Genomic DNA, 21,650 nt, shown 5'->3' on the forward strand with positions numbered 1-21,650 from the left:
TCTTTGTCCTAACACGTCTCCTACAGCATAATCACTTGCATCACACATTAATTCAAATGGTAAAGACCAATCAGGAGGTTGTAAAATAGGTGATGTAGTTAAAATATTAATTATTTTTTTAAAAGCAGTTTCACATTCTTGAGTCCATTCAAATTGTGCATCTTTTGTTAAAAGATTTGAAATTGGTTTCGATATTATGCTAAAATTTTTTATAAGTCTTCTATAAAATCCCGCATGACCCAAAAATGATCGAATTTCTTTGATTGTGTTTGGTGATGGTAGATTAGCAATAACATCAACCTTAGCTTTATCAACTTCAATTCCTTTTTCAGATATGACATGCCCTAACACAATTCCGGATTTAACCATGTAGTGACATTTTTTCCAATTTAAAACAAGATTTTTTTCTTCACATCTTTTTAAAACTTCTTCCAAATTTTTAAGACAGTTTTCAAATGAGTTTCCAAAAACAGTTATATCATCCATAAAAACTTCCACAAATTCTTCAATCATGTCACTAAAAATACTTAGCATGCATCTTTGAAAAGTAGCCGGGGCATTACATAAACCAAATGGCATTCTTTTAAAAGCAAAAGTTCCGAACGGACAAGTGAAAGTAGTTTTTTCTTGATCTTCTAATGATATTGGTATTTGATAATACCCCGAATACCCATCAAGAAAACAATAATAAGGATTACCTGCCACTTTCTCTAAAATTTGATCTAAAAATGGTAACGGAAAGTGATCTTTTCTAGTTGCATCATTTAATTTTCTATAATCAATGCACATACGCCAACTAGATGGAATCCTAGCTTGTAATAATTCTCCCTTTTCATTTTTTATAACAGTGATGCCTGATTTTTTTGGTACTACTTGTGTTGGACTTACCCATTTACTATCCGAGATTGGATAAATAATTCCGGCATTTAATAGTTTTAAAACTTCATTTTTAACAACTTCTTTCATGTGTGGATTTAATCTTCTTTGTGGTTGTTGATATGTTTTAGCATTTTCTTCCAAGTGAATTCTATGTGTGCAGATTAAAGGATTTATACCTTTTATATCTTGCAAAGTCCATCCAATTGCATTTTTGTGTTTTTTAAGTAGTGTTATTACATCTTCTTCTTGTTTTGGTAAGAGGGTAGAAGATATTACAATAGGATATGTTTGATTTTCACCAAGAAAAGCATATTTTAGTTCTATTGGCAAGGGTTTTAATTCAAGTTTTGGATGATCATTTTCTTTTACTTCTTCAAGTTCATTAATTTCTTCAAATAACTTTGATTTAAAAACATTTTTTGAATCAAAACTTTCCACTAAACAAACTTCAGATTGTTGATTTAAGTTTTCTTGGTGTATATTTTCTTCCACAATTGTTTCTATTGCATTATCATCTTCATCTTCATTAATACTTGGTTGTTTACATAAATTGAACACATTAAGTTCTAAAGTCATATTTCCAAAAGACAATTTCATTATTCCATTTCGACAATTAATTAAAGCATTTGAAGTTGCTAAAAATGGACGTCCCAATATTACTGGAATTTCGTTATGTACTTCTATTGGTTGTGTATCCAAGACAATAAAATCCACAGGATATATGAATTTATCGACTTGAACTAACACATCTTCTACGATACCTCTAGGTATTTTGATTGACCTATCGGCTAGTAAAAGAGTGACAGATGTAGGTTTTAAATCTCCCAACTTAAGCTTTTCATAAACTGAATAAGGAATTAAATTCACACTTTCTCCCAAATCTAGCTTTTTTAATTTTATTTTTTCCAATAATACATGAAATTGTTGGACAACCGGGATCTTTATATTTCAAGGTAGAATTATTTTGAATAATAGAGCTTACTTGCTCCGTTAAGAATGCTTTCTTCTTTACATGCAATTGTCTTTTCACAGTACATAAATCTTTTAAAAACTTTGCATAAGAAGGCACTTGTTTAATAGCATCTAATAATGGAATATTTATTTTTACTTGTTTAAAAACTTCATAAATATCAGAATCATTTTTTTGTTTTTTATTATTTACTAATGCATGAGGAAAAGGAACATGTTTATTTATTTTATCATCAATTTTCTTATTTTTAGGACTCAAAGCATCATCTTTCTCAAAAGTATCAGGATTTGAATCCTTACTCTTTGAGTTTAATTGATCTTTGTTTTCATCACTATATGGATCATTAACTATTTTACCACTTCTAAGAGTAATAACAGATTTTACTTGATCAAATTTTTCTTGATTTTGATTTTTAGGATTAGGTTGTGGTTGAGATGGAAATTTTCCTTTTTCATGAATATTAAGTGCAGATGCAAATTTTGCAAGAGTTTCTTTCAAATCATTCATAGATTGAATGTTTTGAATATTGATAGACTCTTGCTTTTGAATGTATGCATGAATTTCATCTTCAAAATTTTTTCTTGGAGGTGGGATATAAGGTGCATAACCTTGATGATTTTGGTTATTTTGAAAAGGTTGTTGTGAAGGTTGTGCATTATTATCGTTCCTCCAACTAAAATTGGGATGATTTCTCCAACCAGGATTGTATGTTTGTGAAAAAAGATCTAATGTTGGTTTTTTAAAATTGTTAACATAATTGGCTTGTTCATGGAGACATTCTTTAAATGAAGGCAAAGTAGGACAATTTTTTGTAAGATGATCATGTGTGTCACATATATGACAAACAATTTTTTGAACACTTTTTAATTGATCACTCTTTTTCATTTCTAATGACTCGATTTTTCTTGCTAAAGATGCAAGTTTAGCTTGAATATCTACATCATCTTTAAGATGATAAATACCACCCCCATTTGTTGAATTATTGGTTTTACTTGGTGGTTCAATTGAGCCTATATTATCCCAATTTTGAGCATTTTCTGCTAATGACTCCAAATATTCCATAGCTTCATTTGGGTTTTTATCTTCAAAAGTTCCATTACACATGAATTCTATCATTTGCCTATCTTTAGGTATTAAACCTTCATAAAAGTGAGAAATTATTCTCCATATTTCAAAACCATGATGTGGGCATGTATTAAGTAACTCTTTATATCTATCCCAACATTGATAAAATGTTTCCCCTTGTTTTTGAGAAAAAGTTATAATTTGTCTTTTAAAAGAGTTTGTTCTATGGGAAGGAAAAAACTTTTTTAGAAATTGTTGTTGCATTTCTTCCCATGATCTTATTGAACTTGATCTCAAATTTTGCAACCATGTTTTAGCTTTATCTTTTAAGGAAAAAGGGAAAAGCTTTAATCGAACAGTATCCATGCTACAATTTTGATCATTATAAGTGTTGCAAACCTCCTCAAATTCTCTTAAATGCAAATATGGATTTTCAGAATCTAAGCCATGAAAATTTGGTAAAAGTTGAATGACTTGTGGCTTAAAATTGAAATTAGATGCATCAGGAGGAAAAACTAAACAAGATGGTGTACTAGTTCTTATTGGATTCATATGGTGCCTAAGTGTTCTTGGTTGTTCATGTTCTTGATGATGATTATTATTATTATTATTATCATCTTGATTATTAGAATTAATGTCCATGTTTAAAATATTTTCAGTTACTCGAACAAGTCTACCACTTTGTTTACGACTCCAAACAATCATACAATTAAAAACAACATACTATTTACATAATAACAAAATTAAACTTAATTTATACCTCCCCGGAAATGGCGCCAAAAACTTGCTACAACTTAAATTGTAATTCACCCAAGTGTAGGTTGTCTGCAAGTAATATACTCGTGAGTACGAGATCGATCCACGGAGAGGATGTTGTAAGTTTAATTTTAGCAATACTATATTATAGATGAAAATATTATTATAAAACTTCAAATACACAAATTATAAAATTGTCAAGGTTTCAAAGGTTCATTGTTGGTTTAATTAAGATTGCTAAATAAAAATAAATAAAAGAAACTAAAATAAAAATAAACATAAAAGAACAATGAAATATTTAAACAAGTATATCATATAATATAGTTCCCACTATATTAATATCAGATTAACCGATATTTAATACATGGTACCCATAATATATATAGATGAATAAATATAAACATAAAAAGAACAATTAAATATTTAAACAAGTATATCATATAATATAGTTCCCACTATATTAATATCAACCGATATTTAATACATGGTACCCATAATATATATATAAATGCATAAATATAAATTGACATAAAAGTAAATGTTAGATCAAATCACAATATTTTATTTAGAACAACCGGCAGAGCCACGCTATCGTCTAAATAAAATATATGACTTTATGTTAGATGCGATAAAGTAAATGTTAGTTGCGGAAAAGTAAAAGTTAGATGCGAGAAAGTAAATGTTAGTTGCGGAAAAGTAAATGTTAATTGCGATAAAGTAAAGGTTAGATGCGAGAAAGTAAATGTTAGTTCAAATCACAATATATTATTTAGAACAATCGACAGTGTCACGCTATCGTCTAAATAATATATATGACTTTATTATAAATAGATACATATATTTATAGTATATAATTATTGTAGTAATTATTGTATCATATTTGACAACAAATCAAGGTAACCACATTCAAGGTACCAAGCATTTGATGTAAATAGATAACAACAAATCATCCAAAATTATACCTACAAATAAAGATCAATTAGTAAAAATAAAAATAGAAAAGAAAAGAATATACAAAATATAGACAATCTTACTTGACCAACAATGAAACCTTTTCACCTTCACATAAAAAGATTTAGCTTTCCATGAACATGAAACTCAAGAATAAAGATAAAAGAAATTTCATACTTGAACTTGAGAAACTTGCACACTCAAACTTTTATTCTCACACACACATTATTTATTTTACAAATGAAAAATTCTCTACACTCTTGCACACTACAAAGCTTATACAACACATCTATTTATAGGCCAAATGAGAGCAAGAGTTCAAGGCTCATTAAATGTGAAATAGTAAAGTTGGTGGGTGCTTGTCTCCTTGAATGTCAATACCATGACCCAACTTTAATTGGCATGTTTGATGCCTTAGACCACCGATTCAGCCTTTTTTTTCAACATAAAACATGTAGGATATTTTGTGTAGATGTGTTTGGACAACTCATTCACCCCTTTTGGATAAAATATGAAATACTTATGATATTTTTACTCCAAGCTGGTCATAGTAAAAGTAAATCTATCTCCATTTTGATGTTTTATTATTTTGATCATCTTAATGAAGTTTTTGGAATTTCTTGTCTTCTACAAAGTTGAAGATGCTTATTTTGTGATTCTACAGGTTTTGAGATTACTCCATTATGACCACTGTAGCTTGAGTAATTTTATTTTTACCAAACCTGCGCAAACCGTAAAATACAACATTTTAGTAAAACATTTAAATATAAACACATAACACTAAAATAATACAACTTCATAATTTTAATTAAACTTAAATTTTAAAACACACTTTTTAACATATAAATAATTACAAATTTTAAGTTTCATCAATCTCCGTACTCCATTCACCCCGGAAGTACGAAGATGTACCGAGACTTACAGTTATTGTATTGGTGGCCCGGGATGAAGAGCGACATCGGGAGAGTGGTGTCAGAGTGCTTGACTTGTCAGCAAGTCAAAGCAGAGCATCAGCGCCCAGCGGGACTTCTTAGACCTCTCCCTATTCCGGAATGGAAGTGGGAGAATATTACGATGGACTTTGTGGTTGGCTTACCGAGGAGTACCAGAGGGTGTACAGCGATTTGGGTGATTGTGGATAGACTCACCAAGTCAGCTCATTTCTTGCCGGTAAGGACTACTTACACTTTGACACAGTATGCAGAGCTTTACATCAGAGAGATTGTTAGACTGCATGGCATACCAGTGTTTATCCTGTCAGACAGAGATCCGAGATTCACCTCAGCGTTTTGGAAGAGTCTGCACACAGCTTTGGGGACTAGACTTTTGTTCAGTACAGCATTTCATCCCCAGACAGATGGGCAGTCCGAGAGAGTGATCCAGGTTCTCGAGGATCTTCTGAGAGCTTGTGTCATCGATTTTCGAGGATCTTGGGAGACTAGACTGCCATTAGTGGAGTTTACCTATAACAACAGCTTCAGTCGTCTATAGGTATGGCTCCTTATGCAGCACTGTATGGGAGGAGATGTAGATCTCCGGTGCATTGGGATGAGGTTGGTGAGCGAATTTTGTTGGGTCCGGAGATTGTGCAGCAGACAGCTGACATTGTGACGCAGATTCGAGATAGGATGAGGACTGCGCAGAGTCGGCAGAAGAGTTATGCAGATGCCAGACGACGCGATTTGGAGTTCGCAGTAGGTGATCACGTATTCTTGAAGGTGTCACCTATGAAAGGAGTAGCGCGTTTTGGACGGAGAGGAAAGCTTAATCCGAGATATATAGGGCCATTCGAGATCTTGGAGCGAGTTGGCACGTTGGCCTATCGTTTAGCTCTAACTCCAGGGCTAGCGGCAGTGCACAACGTTTTCCATGTATCCATGCTTCGGAGATATGTCTCCAACCCGTCGCATGTGTTGGATTTCGAGCCCTTACAGTTGCCACCAGATCTTGTGTACGAGGAGAGACCAGTGCGGATCTTGGCTAGAGAGGAGCGGAGGCTTAGGACGCGGGTCATACCGATGGTCAGAGTCCAGTGGCTGAATCACTCGGAGGAGGAAGCTACTTGGGAGACCGAGGAGGATATGAGGACTCGCTACCCGGAGTTGTTCGGGTAAGTACTTTAATTTCGAGGACGAAATTCAATTTAAGGGGGGGAGAATTATAACACCCGGTATTTTAAATACGTAAATCCGCCTGCATAATTAGGATATTTAATTATTTAAATTTATGATTTATGGGTTAAATAATTATGTGAATTATTTATGCATAATTTAAATTATTTTTAAGCATTTAACCCATAATTAGTGATTTTTTTATGATTTTTAGTATTTTTATTATTTAATCGCGTAGACGGGACCGTGGACGGACGAGATGACAACTTTTCACCCAAATTATTTTATGAGCCTTTTTGGAGCCTTAAAATATTATTTTGAGTTTTATTATCTCAAAATTTTAAGTATTTAATTTTATTTAATTTTAGGGGACATTTTTATCCAAAATTAGTCAAAATATTGACTTTTTAGTATTTTTAAAATCCCCTTAAATTAATATTTCGAGATTTTTCTTATGTTATCAGATTTTTAAAGTTTAATTAGGAGTTTAAGTTGTGTAGTTAATATTTAAAACCTTTTATATTTAATTACTAAACCTATATTTTAATTAACACAAAAAAATAAAACCTAATCTACCCAACCCTACTAGCCGATCACTCTTCTTCCCCCCATCAGCCGTCACCCTCACCTCTCAGCTCTTCATCATCGGCCATCACCATCCAAGAAGCTTTAGCCGTGAGTTTCTAGCTCGAAGTCATCCCGTCGTCGTCCCGTCGTCCCGAAGCCCGTCGTACACGTTTTTAGCTCTATCAATCGGTGTTAAGGCATGATTTTCTTCCCTTTTTAATCCTATATCAGTGTATGTATGTGTGTGAGTGTGTAGTGCCGAGGCTCATCAATTTGACAGTAAGTTTTTTTTTTAATTTTTGTTCTCTTAAGCACTCGGTTGGTTCATGATGTTCATACTCACGTTTTTTATGTCCATGGCTAGGTGGGCTGCTGGTCCATGGTTATAGGGGTTCCTTGGGGTCCCTAGGGTCAAGTGGTAGGGTCGGACATGGGCTGGAAGGGGCTAAGATCGGCCTGGTTCGAACTGAACCATGACTGCTCATTTTTCTGCGCAGCTTAGGGTTTGGTGGAAGGCTACGTCGGGTTACTTGGCTAGGCTGCATGGGGACCGGGGCTAGGCTAGGTTCGGTCCGCCCGGACGTGGGCTACGTCCGGGCGGCGGCGCTCCGGCCAGGGGCGGCCGGAGCGAGGCGGCAGCAGTCCTTAAAGGACTACTGCACACGGCGGCCGAGAGATGGGAGAAGGGAGATTAGGGTTTCGGTGTTAGGGTTGTTGGTGGATCCGGGTCGGGTCATGTGGTCCGGGTCGGGTCTAAAATAATATGTGTTAAGTTAGTTGGGTCCGGGTCCGGGTTATTTTAAGTGGGCTCGGGTATTTTTATTTTAAGTTTTTAAGTTAATTAGGAATTAAATGGGCTAATTAAATTCCCAAAAATTTAATTAGTACCATTTAAATTTATTTGGGCTCCATTAAATTAATTTGGGTTAATTTAATTATTTTTGGGCTTTTAATAATTTTTATTTAAATTTTTAAGTTGGCCAGAAATTTTTATGGGCTTGGGAGCCCATGAAAGTTATTGGGCCTGTTATTGGGATTTTGGGCCCATTGGGTCAGGGACAGTGTTATTGGGCCTAATTTAGTCTTAATGGGCTTTGGTTGATTTATTGGGCCAAGTCTTAAGTTAATGGGATTGCATGTCTAAGGCCAGCAGCTGAATCAAACCATGAGAAATTGCATGTGTCCTGAGTTTATATTTAATTATTTTTATGCATGAAAAGTTATTTGAATATTTATATGATATTAGAAAATAAATTAAATATAAATGAAGGACACACAATTTATTTAAGTACATGCATTCATGAAATCAATTTTTATGCTATGATTGAAATTCTATGGTTGAGCAAATAAAATATTTTAGGTGGAAATTGAAGTAGTGTGGCCATTTATGTATGGGCAGTTTCTGCCATTTATGTATGGGCAGTTTTCTGCCATTTATGTATGGGTGGTTCGCCACCAGCCTCGTACGATGGTTTCTTAGACTGATCAGTCGCACTATAAGTATGGGTCACACTTACGGATAGGACCATTCGATGTTCAGAAAATAAATGCTCAACAACTCAAGTATGTATGATATTATGTATGCTATGTATTATGTTATTTATGTTTATTTATGTAAGTTATGTTATGAAATTTTTTAAGCATGCTCATTCACGTATATGTATGTATTAGTATTAAATTGTTTTGAACCCTTGTTAGTATGCATGTTGGGCCTCTAGGCTCACTACACTGATATGGTACATGTGAGTATGTAGAGGAGCAGGTTACCCCTACCGGTGGTGAGGACGTATGAGCAGTGCTGCAGTAGCCCCGTGACAGTGACAGCTTCTGAGTCACCATGCTTGAGTCTTATGATACATTTTATTATTTTTTTTGGGTTGAGGTGTTTGGGATATTTTATTAAATATTTTAGTGCATGCACACTTTTTATTTATTTTGATTATGCAGTATATTTTTAATTTATAGGGTTGACTCAGATATTTATTTAATTCAAAGAATGCATTTTATTTAAGTATTTAAATTGTTTATTTATTTAGTCATGAATTTATTTTAAGTATTTTATTCAGTGCATATATGTATGGGCATATATGTACATATTTTATTTAGTAGTATAAAAAAAAAAAAATTCCGCATATTTATTTATTATAGAGCTAGGGTCGTTTCATGAAGACTGCATTTCTTAATGGAAACATTAAGGAAGAGATCTATATGGCGCAGCCTGATCGATACACATCCATGGGAATCGAGCATAAGGTATGCAAGCTTCAGAGATCGATCTATGGTCTCAAACAAGCATCAAGAAGTTGGAACCAGAAATTTGATGAAACAATAAATGATTTTGGTTTCATCAAGAACCCGGAGGAACCATGCGTGTACAAGAAAGTAGTTAAGGATGCTGTGACATTTTTAGTACTTTATGTTGATGACATCCTACTCATTGGAAATGATGTAGGGATGTTGCAGTCAACAAAGATATGGTTATCAGGTAGATTCTCGATGAAGGATTTGGGTGAGGCATCCTATATTCTAGGGATACAGATCTATAGAGATAGATCTAAGAGAATGATAGGACTCACTCAATCAACTTACATCGAAACCATATTGAAAAGGTTTTCAATGGATGGGTCCAAGAGAGGACATCTACCTATGTGTCATGGATTTTCTCTATCCAAGTCTATGTGTCCCAAGACTGATGAAGAGATAGAGAAAATGACACATGTACCATATGCGTCAGCCATAGGTAGTATCATGTATGGGATGATATCTACCAGACCGGATGTAGCATTTGCTCTGAGTGTCACGAGCAGATATCAAGCTAATCCCGGTCAAATGCATTGGAAAGCCGTGAAGGACATTCTTAAGTACTTACGAAGGACTAAGAATATGTTCATGGTATATGGAGGAAGAGAACTGAAATTGGAAGGCTATACCGACTCTAGCTTCCAAGTGACGTGGATGACTCGAAGTCAACCTCTAGATTTGTGTTCATGCTCAATGGTGGTGCTGTCTCTTGAAAGAGTTCCAAGCAGGACACCACAGCGGATTCCACCACTGAGGCAGAATACATTGCAGCATCAGCTGCTGCTAAAGAGGCCGTTTGGATGAGGAATTTCGTCCAAGAGTTGGGCGTCATTCCTGAAGTTGTTGGTCCAGTCCCGGTGTACTGTGACAACACGGGTGCCATTGCTCAGGCAAAGGAACCAAGGTCTCATCAAAGATCCAAACACGTACTGAGAAAATACCACATCATCCGGGAGATCGTGGAAAGAGGAGACATCACTGTCGAGAGAGTGGCCTCTGCAGACAATATCGCTGATCTACTTACTAAGCCCTTGCCAGGACCATTATTTGACAAATATCGCGAAGCAATGGGTCTACGTAGTATGACTAGTTGGCTTTAGGTCAAGTGGAAGATTGAAAGAGTGGGTGCCCGGTGAGCCAACTTGTGGCTAAGGGCTTTGATGACTCTTTGTATAAACAATCTTTTGTTTAATATAATTTACACTTTTATTAATGGCAATGACTTTATCTTTCTTTATATTGTTATATTGTGATATACTATTGTTGTTTTGATAAAGACCTTGAATATACTATAGTGTATGTAAGATGTGGTAGTACATGGGGATGACTATCATGAAACACATCTTATAGTCACTGTATATTCTAAACAGTTTCTAGTCGATTGAGCCGTCCGTTAATAGGGATAAGGATCGCTCGAGATTGAGACTAGCATTTGGGATGCCGAGTACCACGTTTCATTGGTATGGAACATAGAGATGTTCAAAGCATGCAAATGGATATTCATACGATGAATGATCGAACTACCCTATCCGGACTTTCCAAGTGGTTATCACTTATCGAGTGGATGAAGTCCGTGGTTTTGGTTGTACACCATTAGTCCTTACTACTTGAAACATCATTGAGACTCTATATGCTAGTACTGTACTTTGACTCGTTTACCGACTCTATTAGGGTCATCAGGTGTCGGGATTGGGTACAATTACGACACATATAGGAGTCGATGCTTTGTTGTCAAGGATTCACAACATACTTGCTAGTGTGGATATCCTATGCAATCTGAGGAGATATTAGTGTGACGAATCTCTAGCCAGAGTACATGATGTGTTTTAAGAAATGGTTTCTTAGTAGCACATGCGATGTCACTATTTGATCTTCAAGATGCATTGCATAGTTATCGAATCTCGAACGACTCTCGATTTACCAATGGTTGTTGATTCGATCGGGATATATGGATGAAGGGACCGTACTGTACGCTAACCAAAATCTATTGGTTCTTGCAGGCACTATCAGTGATACCTAGGGAATCATGGGGCGATGTTGCTAGGCGCTCTTACCATGATTCGATGGGCAAGTCGGAAATTGTTGTTCCGAGTCACAAGGAGTTGTGAGCCCACGGCTAGCTGTATCCCTGAACCATTGAGGGTCACACAGAGTAATGGATTTTTAATCCCCGTTGAGATAGTTAAATTTAAAGAGTTAAATTTAATGAACAAAGAAGTGGGACTTCTTATTTAAGAGTAGAGGAGTAAGATTTTCTAAAATGACATAGGGATGGGCATTTTTGGAAATCACTGAATTCGGATTCAAAAAATTTATCTTGACTCTAAAAGATGCAAAAATGGTTTCTGTGAACATTGGTGAAATTGGTTTATCAATCTGAGTCACGATGAATTTTATATTAATTTCTGAACATGCGGGCTTTTCTTGTCAGGCTTGAACTTATGACTAATGGGCCCTAAGTTGTTAGCAGCCATATTATAAATAAGTTATTGCAGTACATAAATTACACAACAGAGGTCACAATTTTCAAAAACACTAACTGTTTTTCTCTCTAAGTGGCCGCCCCCCTCCCTCTCTACTCGGGAAAAATCCAGCCTGTGAATTTTGAATTTTCAGTCTGGTTTAACGGATCAAATTCGTTAATTCTCTTCGTAGAAACTTCTGATAGATTTTCTAGTGCAATCTATCAGAGGGATTAAATCTTTGTTCGTGGACCTGATTGAAGAATTGTTCGTCCATCAGTTCCTGGGATATACAACAAGAGCAGAGTAATCTGTTGGTGTCCATAATCTCGTTTCGAGATTGGAGGTAAAAATTTAATTGTGATTTAATTTTTACACGCACAATTTAATCGTAAAGTTTTGATACCCATTATGGAATCGTTCCATATAAAATTTTTAAACTTCCGCTGCACCGGGTATCAATTCTGATTGATTTGATCACCGTTCTCCAACAGTGGTATCAGAAACAGGTTGCTCAGATCAAGCGATTAAATTAATCGATTGTACAAAAATTTTTTAGCCTCGGTTTTTGAAACAAAATAAATTTTTTAAAATAAAATTTTTTTTTTTCGGGCAAAACACGGGCAGCGATTGGATCGCTGCCCGGCCCGAGCCCCTTTGGGGCGCGGACAGCCCGGGAGCGTCCCGGGCGGCCCGGGAAATATTTAATTTTTAATTTTAAATTAAAATTTTAATATGTTAAAATTCTATTTTTGGTCTGATCGAAAATTGTTTTTGATTGGTCCACGAGGCGTCGGATCGAATTGTTCGAGTCTGAAAATTTTAAAATTGATTTTTGGATAAATTTGAATTTTTGGAAAATTTATATATTTTATCCGTTAAATCAGATTTTATGAAATTAATTATTTTTGGTACGATTGATGATAAGATATGATCTTATGGAAATATTGAGTAAAATATGATTTTATGTATAAAATTGGATTTTATATGTAAAATATGATTTTATTTGATAAAAAGATAAAAATATTATTTTGTATATAAAATAAGATTTATATATGGAATATGATTTTATCCTTTTAAATTTAATTGCCAATGCATGTTATCCAATAAATTAATTTTGAATTAAATATTATTGGATAAGGATGATCGATTGCCATGACCAATTTTGTAGGTGTATGTTAGGAATTTACATTTGTTTTTATTGTTGTTGGATTTATTAATGGGCCTGGTTTATGGCCCAATATGAATTGTCATATGTAATAAAAGTGGGCCTGGTTTATGGCCCGTTCCGACCCCTTGAAATGTATCCCCTACTTGTCATGGTTATTTATTGTAAATACATTAGACTTAGTGGGAGATGAAGATTTGAAGACGGATGTGGGCCCAGCAGATAATAAAGAGTGAAGAAATGTAAATTGGAAGCTCAATGTAATAGGATTGCATTGCATACTTGCATATTACCTAGGATTGGACTTAGACTCGTGATTGGCAACCACGGGTCGATTAGAAATGGAATCGATCATCCTATATAATATATGATATTATAGTTGTATGCATGTTTTAGACAAAATTATATGAATCCCGCAAGCATACAAATTTTAAAATGATGAGACAAATTTTCAAAAATTAAAATCCCTCAATTTAAATATGATTTAAAATTGATATCAAGATAAATAAAGGAAATTTAAATATTGTTTAAATGTTCCTACCTTCCATCAACGATCAATGTATGAGATGCTACCCGCGGATACGGTCCGGCTCATATTATTGGGGGGGGGCCCGTTCGTCAGAAAGCTGTACATTGGATCGACACATGTTGTAAGTTGGGTGGAACTCCCATGGGATCGGCTCATATTATTGGGGGATCCACATGGCGACCGTCCATCACAACTTAATATTGATGGGTCATCTTGACATGTCACAATAATCGGCGTCATATTATTGGGCCCTTATTGGACATGAGGTAAAAACGTGGAGGTTGCTTTGGAAGCAATTGGGCTCTACCTTTTGAAAATTATGGTTGGCTGATATTATTCGAGACCATAGTTTGTCAATTGGACTCCATGTTCCCACTAAGGAAAATAGTTTCCCGTTTTCACTAGAGGATAGTGAAATCGTTAAAATAGTGGGAGTGAGATTCATAAAATAAATTTTGCCATATTTTATGTCTTAGTAAATTAATTAAACAATCATCTATAATTGTCTGTTTCATCTCAGTATATCATTATAATGAACCTTCGTAATCCACATGTTTCAATTCTCGAACAAAGCAAACTTACTAGCGCAAACAATACAGAATGATTCCATAAGTTAAGATTGTCCTAAGTTCGGAAAAGATTTTCTAAGTGTTAGAAAAGGCTTCTCCGAAAACAGCCCCGGCTGATGTAACTGCCGAAAGGTTGGCCGAACTAGAGAAATGATTGGACCATGATCTCAAGGCCATATGTTACATGCAAAATTGGACAAGTCTAAACAAGTTTGCCATCACTGCAAGAAACCCGGTCATTGGAAACGTAATTGCAAGGAATGCCTCGAGCAGTTGCGAACTGCAAAGGGTATGTTTTACATTGAAATAAATGTTTTTCTTAATACTACTTTTTGGGTATTGGATACCAGATGTAGATCTCACATTTGCAATGAGTTGAAAATGATGACAAGAAGTAATAGGCTAAGGATGGGTGAGACCCAGTCAAAGCTCGGGAATGGTTCCAGAGTTAAATCCATAGCTATGGGAAATATTTGTTTAATTTTGCAAACCAATTTTAAGTTGTATTATGAGAGATGTTTTATTTGTTCCAGATTTGATTAAAAACATTATTTCTGTTTCTATGCTTGATGAGATAGAGTTTTTCTTGCAATTTTGTGAATGAGATTTGCAATATTTACAAGAATGAATGTTTGATTTGAAGTGGACAATTTAAAAACGATCTATATAACTTAAAATTAAAAGACGTTTCAATGAATTATGTCGATAAACCGGTAACAACGAACAAAAGGAAAATCGATAGTCAAAACCCGGCAAACCTTTGGCATGCTAGGCTAGGTCATATTTCCTCAAGGAGGATGAACAAGCTAGTGGGAGAGGACATGTTTGATATGTCTGATTTTAACTCTCTACCTACTTGTGAATCCTGCCTGAAAGGAAAAATGACTAAATCTCTTTTTAAGGGGAAACCTGAGCGTAGTCAAAATCTGTTGGATTTGATCCATACAGATGTTTGTGGTCCATTTAGAATTGGTACTCAATATGGCCACACCTACTTCATTACCTTTATTGATGATTATTCTAGGTATGGGTATTTATATTTAATGAAATATAAGTCTGAAGCATTTGAAAAGTTCAAAGAATTCAAGGCTGAAGTAGAAAACAAGCTAGGTAAAAATATTAAAGCACTTCGATTGGATCGAGGTGGAGAATACTTAAGTACCGAGTTTTTGGACTATCTGAAAGAGAATGGGATTTTCTTTCAGTGGACTCCTCCTATGACACCTTAGCTGAATGGTGTATCGGAGCGTCGTAATCGAACTTTGTTGGACATGGTTCGATCCATGATGAGCTTCACTGAGCTTCCACCTTCGTTTTGGGGCTACGTGCTTGAAACGGCGGTATTGTTGTTGAACAACGTCCACACTAAAGCAGTGGATAAAACACCATACGAGTTATGGAATGGCAAAGCTCCTAAGTATTCGTACTTGAGGATTTGGGGATGTCCTGCTTACGTGAAGCAGACAGTGGGAGATAAGTTGGATAGTCGATCCACCTTATGTTATTTTGTAGGGTATCCGAAAAATTCAATCGAATATTATTTCTATCATCCTACTAAAACAAAAGTGTTTGTTTCAAGGAATGCCACCTTCTTGGAGAAGGAGTTCTTATGGATAAGAAAGGCGAGATGATGGAACTCGAAGAAAATTCGAGAAGAACCCGAAATACAAAATAATGATCCTACACCTCAGGAACCAATGATGGACACGCCTATACCTAGAATATCCGAGAGGACTTCTAGACCTCCTATTCGATATGGTCTTCTTCTTGAAGGGGATCAAGATGAACCCGACGTTGGATGTGATCCAAGAAACTTCAAGGAAGCAATTTCTGATTCGGATTCAAATTTATGGCTTGAAGCTATGCAGTCGAAAATAGATTCGATGCATACAAACCAAGTTTGGTCTTTAGTAGATCCTCCCGATGGAATTGTTCCAATAGGGTGTAAATGGATCTACAAGAGAAAGCTTGGGCCTGATGGTAAGGTATTGACCTACAAGGCACGATTGGTGGCGAAAGGTTATACTCAAAGACAAGGAGTTGACTATGATGAAACCTTTTCACCAGTTGCAATGTTCAAGTCCATAAGAATCTTTATTGTCATAGCTGCTTGGTATGACTATGAGATATGGCAAATGGATGTGAAGACTGCATTTTTTAATGGAAACATTAAGGAAGAGATCTATATGACGCAGCCTGAGGAATACACGTCCATGGGAACCGAGCATAAGGTATGCAAGCTTCAGTGATCGATCTATGGTCTCAAACAAGCATCAAGAAGTTGGAACCAGAAATTTGATGAAACAATAAAGGATTTTGGTTTCATCAAGAACCCGGAGGAACCATGCGTGTACAAGAAAGTAGTTAAGGATGCTGTGACATTTTTAGTACTTTATGTTGATGACATCCTACTCATTGGGAAAGATGTAGGGATGTTGCAGTCAACAAAGATATGGTTATCAGGTAGATTCTCGATGAAGGATTTGGGTGAGGCATCCTATATTCTAGGGATACAGATCTATAGAGATAGATCTAAGAGAATGATAGGACTCACTCAATCAACTTACATCGAAACCATATTGAAAAGGTTTTCAATGGATGGGTCCAAGAGAGGACATCTACCTATGTGTCATGGAGTTTCTCTATCCAAGTCTATGTGTCCCAAGACTGATGAAGAGATAGAGAAAATGACACATGTACCATATGCGTCAGCCATAGGTAGTATCATGTATGGGATGATATCTACCAGACCGGATGTAGCATTTGCTCTTAGTGTCACGAGCAGATATCAAGCTAATCCCGGTCAAATGCATTGGAAAGCCGTGAAGGACATTCTTAAGTACTTACGAAGGACTAAGAATATGTTCATGGTATATGGAGGAAGAGAACTGAAATTGGAAGGCTATACCGACACTAGCTTCCAAAGTGACATGGATGACTCGAAGTCAACCTCTGGATTTGTGTTCATGCTCAATGGTGGTGCTGTCTCTTGGAAGAGTTCCAAGCAGGACACCACAGCGGATTCCACCACTGAGGCAGAATACATTGCAGCATCAGCTGCTGCTAAAGAGGCCGTTTGGATGAGGAATTTTGTCCAAGAGTTGGGCGTCATTCCTGAAGTTGTTGGTCCAGTCCCGGTGTACTGTGACAACACGGGTGCCATTGCTCAGGCAAAGGAACCAAGGTCTCATCAAAGATCCAAACACGTACTGAGGAACTACCACATCATCCGGGAGATCGTGGAAAGAGGAGACATCACTGTCGAGAGAGTGGCCTCTGCAGACAATATCGCTGATCCACTTACTAAGCCCTTGCCAAGACCATTATTTGACAAATATCGTGAAGCAATGAGTCTACGTAGTATGACTAGTTGGCTTTAGGGCATGTGGGAGATTGAAAGAGTGGGTGCCCGGTGAGCCAACTTGTGGTTAAGGGCTTTGATGACTCTTTGTATAAACAATCTTTTGTTTAATATAATTTACACTTTTATTAATGGCAATGACTTTATCTTTCTTTATATTGTTATATTGTGATATACTATTGTTGTTTTGATAAAGACCTTGAATATACTATAGTGTATGTAAGATGTGGTAGTACATGGGGATGACTATCATGAAACACATCTTATAGTCACTGTATATTCTAAACAGTTCCTAGTCGATTGAGTCGTCCGTTAATAGGGATAAGGATCGCTCGAGATTGAGACTAGCATTTGGGATGCCGAGTACCACGTTTCATTGGTATGGAACATAGAGATGTTCAAAGCATGCAAATGGATATTCATACGATGAATGATCGAACTACCCTATCCGGACTTTCCAAGTGGTTATCACTTATCGAGTGGATGAAGTCCGTGGTTTTGGTTGTACACCATTAGTCCTTACTACTTGAAACATCATTGAGACTCTATATGCTAGTACTGTACTTTGACTCGTTTACCGACTCTATTAGGGTCATCAGGTGTCGGGATTGGGTACAATTACGACACATATAGGAGTCGATGCTTTGTTGTCAAGGATTCACAACATACTTGCTAGTGTGGATATCCTATGCAATCTGAGGAGATATTAGTGTGACGAATCTCTGGCCAGAGTACATGATGTGTTTTAAGAAATGATTTCTTAGTAGCACACGCGATGTCACTATTTGATCTTCAAGATGCATTGCATAGTTATCGAATCTCGAACGACTCTCGATTTACCAATGGTTGTTGATTCGATCGGGATATATGGATGAAGGGACCGTACTGTACGCTAACCAAAATCTATTGGTTCTTGCTGGCACTATCAGTGATACCTAGGGAATCATGGGGCGATGTTGCTAGGCGCTCTTACCATGATTCGATGGGCAAGTCGGAAATTGTTGTTCCGAGTCACAAGGAGTTGTGAGCCCACGGCTAGCTGTATCCCTGAACCATTGAGGGTCACACAGAGTAATGGATTTTTAATCCCCGTTGAGATAGTTAAATTTAAAGAGTTAAATTTAATGAACAAAGAAGTGGGACTTCTTATTTAAGAGTAGAGGAGTAAGATTTCCTAAAATGACATAGGGATGGGCATTTTTGGAAATCACTGTATTCGGATTCAGAAAATTTATCTTGACTCTAAAAGATTCAAAAATGGTTTCTGTGAACATTGGTGAAATTGGTTTATCAATCTGAGTCACGATGAATTTTATATTAATTTCTGAACATGCGGGCTTTGCTTGTCAGGCTTGAACTTATGACTAATGGGCCCTAAGTTGTTAGCAGCCATATTATAAATAAGTTATTGCAGTACATAAATTACACAACAGAGGTCACAATTTTCGAAAACCCTAGCTGTTTTTCTCTCTAAGTGGCCGCCCCCCTCCCTCTCTACTCGGGAAAAATCCAGCCTGTGAATTTTGAATTTTCAGTCTGGTTTAACGGATCAAATTCGTTAATTCTCTTCGTAGAAACTTCTGATAGATTTTCTAGTGCAATCTATCAGAGGGATTAAATCTCTGTTCGTGGACCTGATTGAAGAATTGTTCGTCCATCAGTTCCTGGGATATACAACAAGAGCAGAGTAATCTGTTGGTGTCCATAATCTCGTTTTGAGATTGGAGGTAAAAATTTAATTGTGATTTAATTTTTACACGCACAATTTAATCGTAAAGTTTTGATACCCATTATGGAATCGTTCCATATAAAATTTTTAAACTTCCGCTGCACCGGGTATCAATTCTGATTGATCTGATCACCATTCTCCAACATCGCTGCCAAGGCAGCGCACGGCGCTGCCCACCTCCACGTGGGCAGCCCTGTCCCACGTGGAGGCGGGGCTGCCCGAGAATGTCCCGGGCAGTCCAGAAATTTAAAAAAATTTGATTTTTTGAATTTTTGAAATTTTTGAAATTTTAGTTTTTGGTTCGATCGAAAGTTGTTTTTGATTGGTCCACGAGGCATCGGATCAAATTGTTTGAGTGCGAAATTTTTAAAATTGATTTTTGGATAAATTTGAATTTTTGGAAAATTTATAAATTTTATCCGTTAAATTAGATTTTATAAAATTAATTATTTTGGTACAATTGATGATAAGATATGATCTTATGAAAGGATAAGATAAAATTTGATTTTATTTTTTTAATTATGATGTCATTGCATGTTATCCAATTATTTAATTATTGAATTAATTATTGGATAAAAGGATGATTGATTGCCATGACCAATTTGGTAGGTGTATGTTAGGTTATTTACATTTGGTTTTATTGTTGTTGGTGAAAGAGTTGATGCTCCGTTAGCCAACTTGTGGCTAAGGGCTTTGAGAGTCTCTTTTTGTAAACAATCTTTGTTAATATAATATACGTTCTTTAAATGGCGTTCACTTTATCTTATTATTATATAATGATATACTATTGCTATTTTGATAAAGACCTTGAATATACTAAAGTAATATGAGATTGTGAATATAGAGAGATCACTGTCATGAAACACATCTTATGTTCATTGTATATTCTAAACAGTTTCTAGTCAATTGAGCCGTCCACAAATAAGGATAAGGATTGCTCGAGATTGAGACTAGCATTTGCGATGCCGAGTACCATGTTTCATTGGTATAGAACATAGAGATGTTCAAAGCATGCAAATGAATATTCATATGATGAATGATCGAACTACCCTATTCGGACTTTCCAAGTGGTTATCACTTATCAAGTGGATATAGTCCGCGGTTTTGGTTGTACACCATTAGTCCTTATTACTTGAAACATCATTGAGACTCTATATGCTAGTATTGTGCTTTGACTCGTTTACCGACTCTATTAGGGTCATCAGGTATCGAGATTGGGTACAGTTACGACACATATAGGAGTCGATGCTTTGTTGTCAAGGATTCACCGCACACTTGCGAGTGTGGATATCCTATGCAATCTGAGGAGATATTAGTGTGACGAATCTCTGGCCAGAGTACATGATGTGTTTTAGGTTACTTGGTTTCCTAGTAGCACATGCGATGTCACTATTTGATCTTCAAGATGCATTGCATAGTTATCGAATCTCGAACGACTCTCGATGTACCAATGGTTGTTGATTCGATCGGGATATATGGATGAAGGGACCGTACTGTACGCTAACCAAAATCTACTGGTTCTTGCAGGCACTATCAGTGATACCTAGGGAATCATGGGGCGATGTTGCTAGACGCTCTTACCATGATTCGATGGGCAAGTCGGAAATTGTTGTTCCGAGTCACAAGGAGTTGTGAGCCCACGGCTAGCTGTATCCCTGAACCATTGAGGGTCACACAAGTAATGGATTTCTAATCCCCGGCCCGTTGAGATAATTAAATTTAAAGAGTTAAATTTAGTGGATAAAGAAGTAGACTTCTTATTTAAAAGTAGAGGGAGTAAGATTTCCTAAAGTGACATATTGATGGACATTTTTGGAAACCACTGAATTCGGATTCAGAAAATTTGTCTTGACTTTAAAAGATGCAGAAATGGTTTCTGTACACATTGGTGAAATTGGTTTATCAATCTGAGTCACGATGAATTTTATATTAATTTCTGAACATGCGGGCTTTGCTTGTCAGGCTTGAACTTATTACTAATGGGCCCTAAGCTATTAGCAGCCCACATTATAAATAATTTATTGCAGTACAGAAATTAAAAAAAAATAGGTCAAAAAATTTCGAAACCTAGAGAGCCTCCTCTCTAGAATTCGGCTGCCCCCTTCCCTCACAGTGTTCGAAATTCAGTCTGCAAATTTCTGAATTTGCAGTCTGATTTAACAGATCATATCTGTTTTATCTCATCGTAGAAACTTCTGATAGACTTTCTAGTGCAGTCTATCAGAGGGATTA

The 21,650-nt window shown here is 36.1% G+C and overlaps 1 non-coding gene across 1 annotated transcript; it reads left to right on the forward strand.

The window, feature by feature from the left end:
• The first annotated feature begins 3,023 nt into the window (after window positions 1-3,023).
• Window positions 3,024-3,134, forward strand: LOC140885938 (small nucleolar RNA R71). The gene has a single exon (XR_012151350.1). It is a non-coding gene; the product is annotated as a small nucleolar RNA R71 (small nucleolar RNA).
• The last annotated feature ends 18,516 nt before the right edge of the window (window positions 3,135-21,650 follow it).

Source organism: Henckelia pumila, chromosome 2 (assembly GCF_033568475.1).
Source record: "Henckelia pumila isolate YLH828 chromosome 2, ASM3356847v2, whole genome shotgun sequence".
Taxonomy (NCBI): domain Eukaryota; kingdom Viridiplantae; phylum Streptophyta; class Magnoliopsida; order Lamiales; family Gesneriaceae; genus Henckelia; species Henckelia pumila.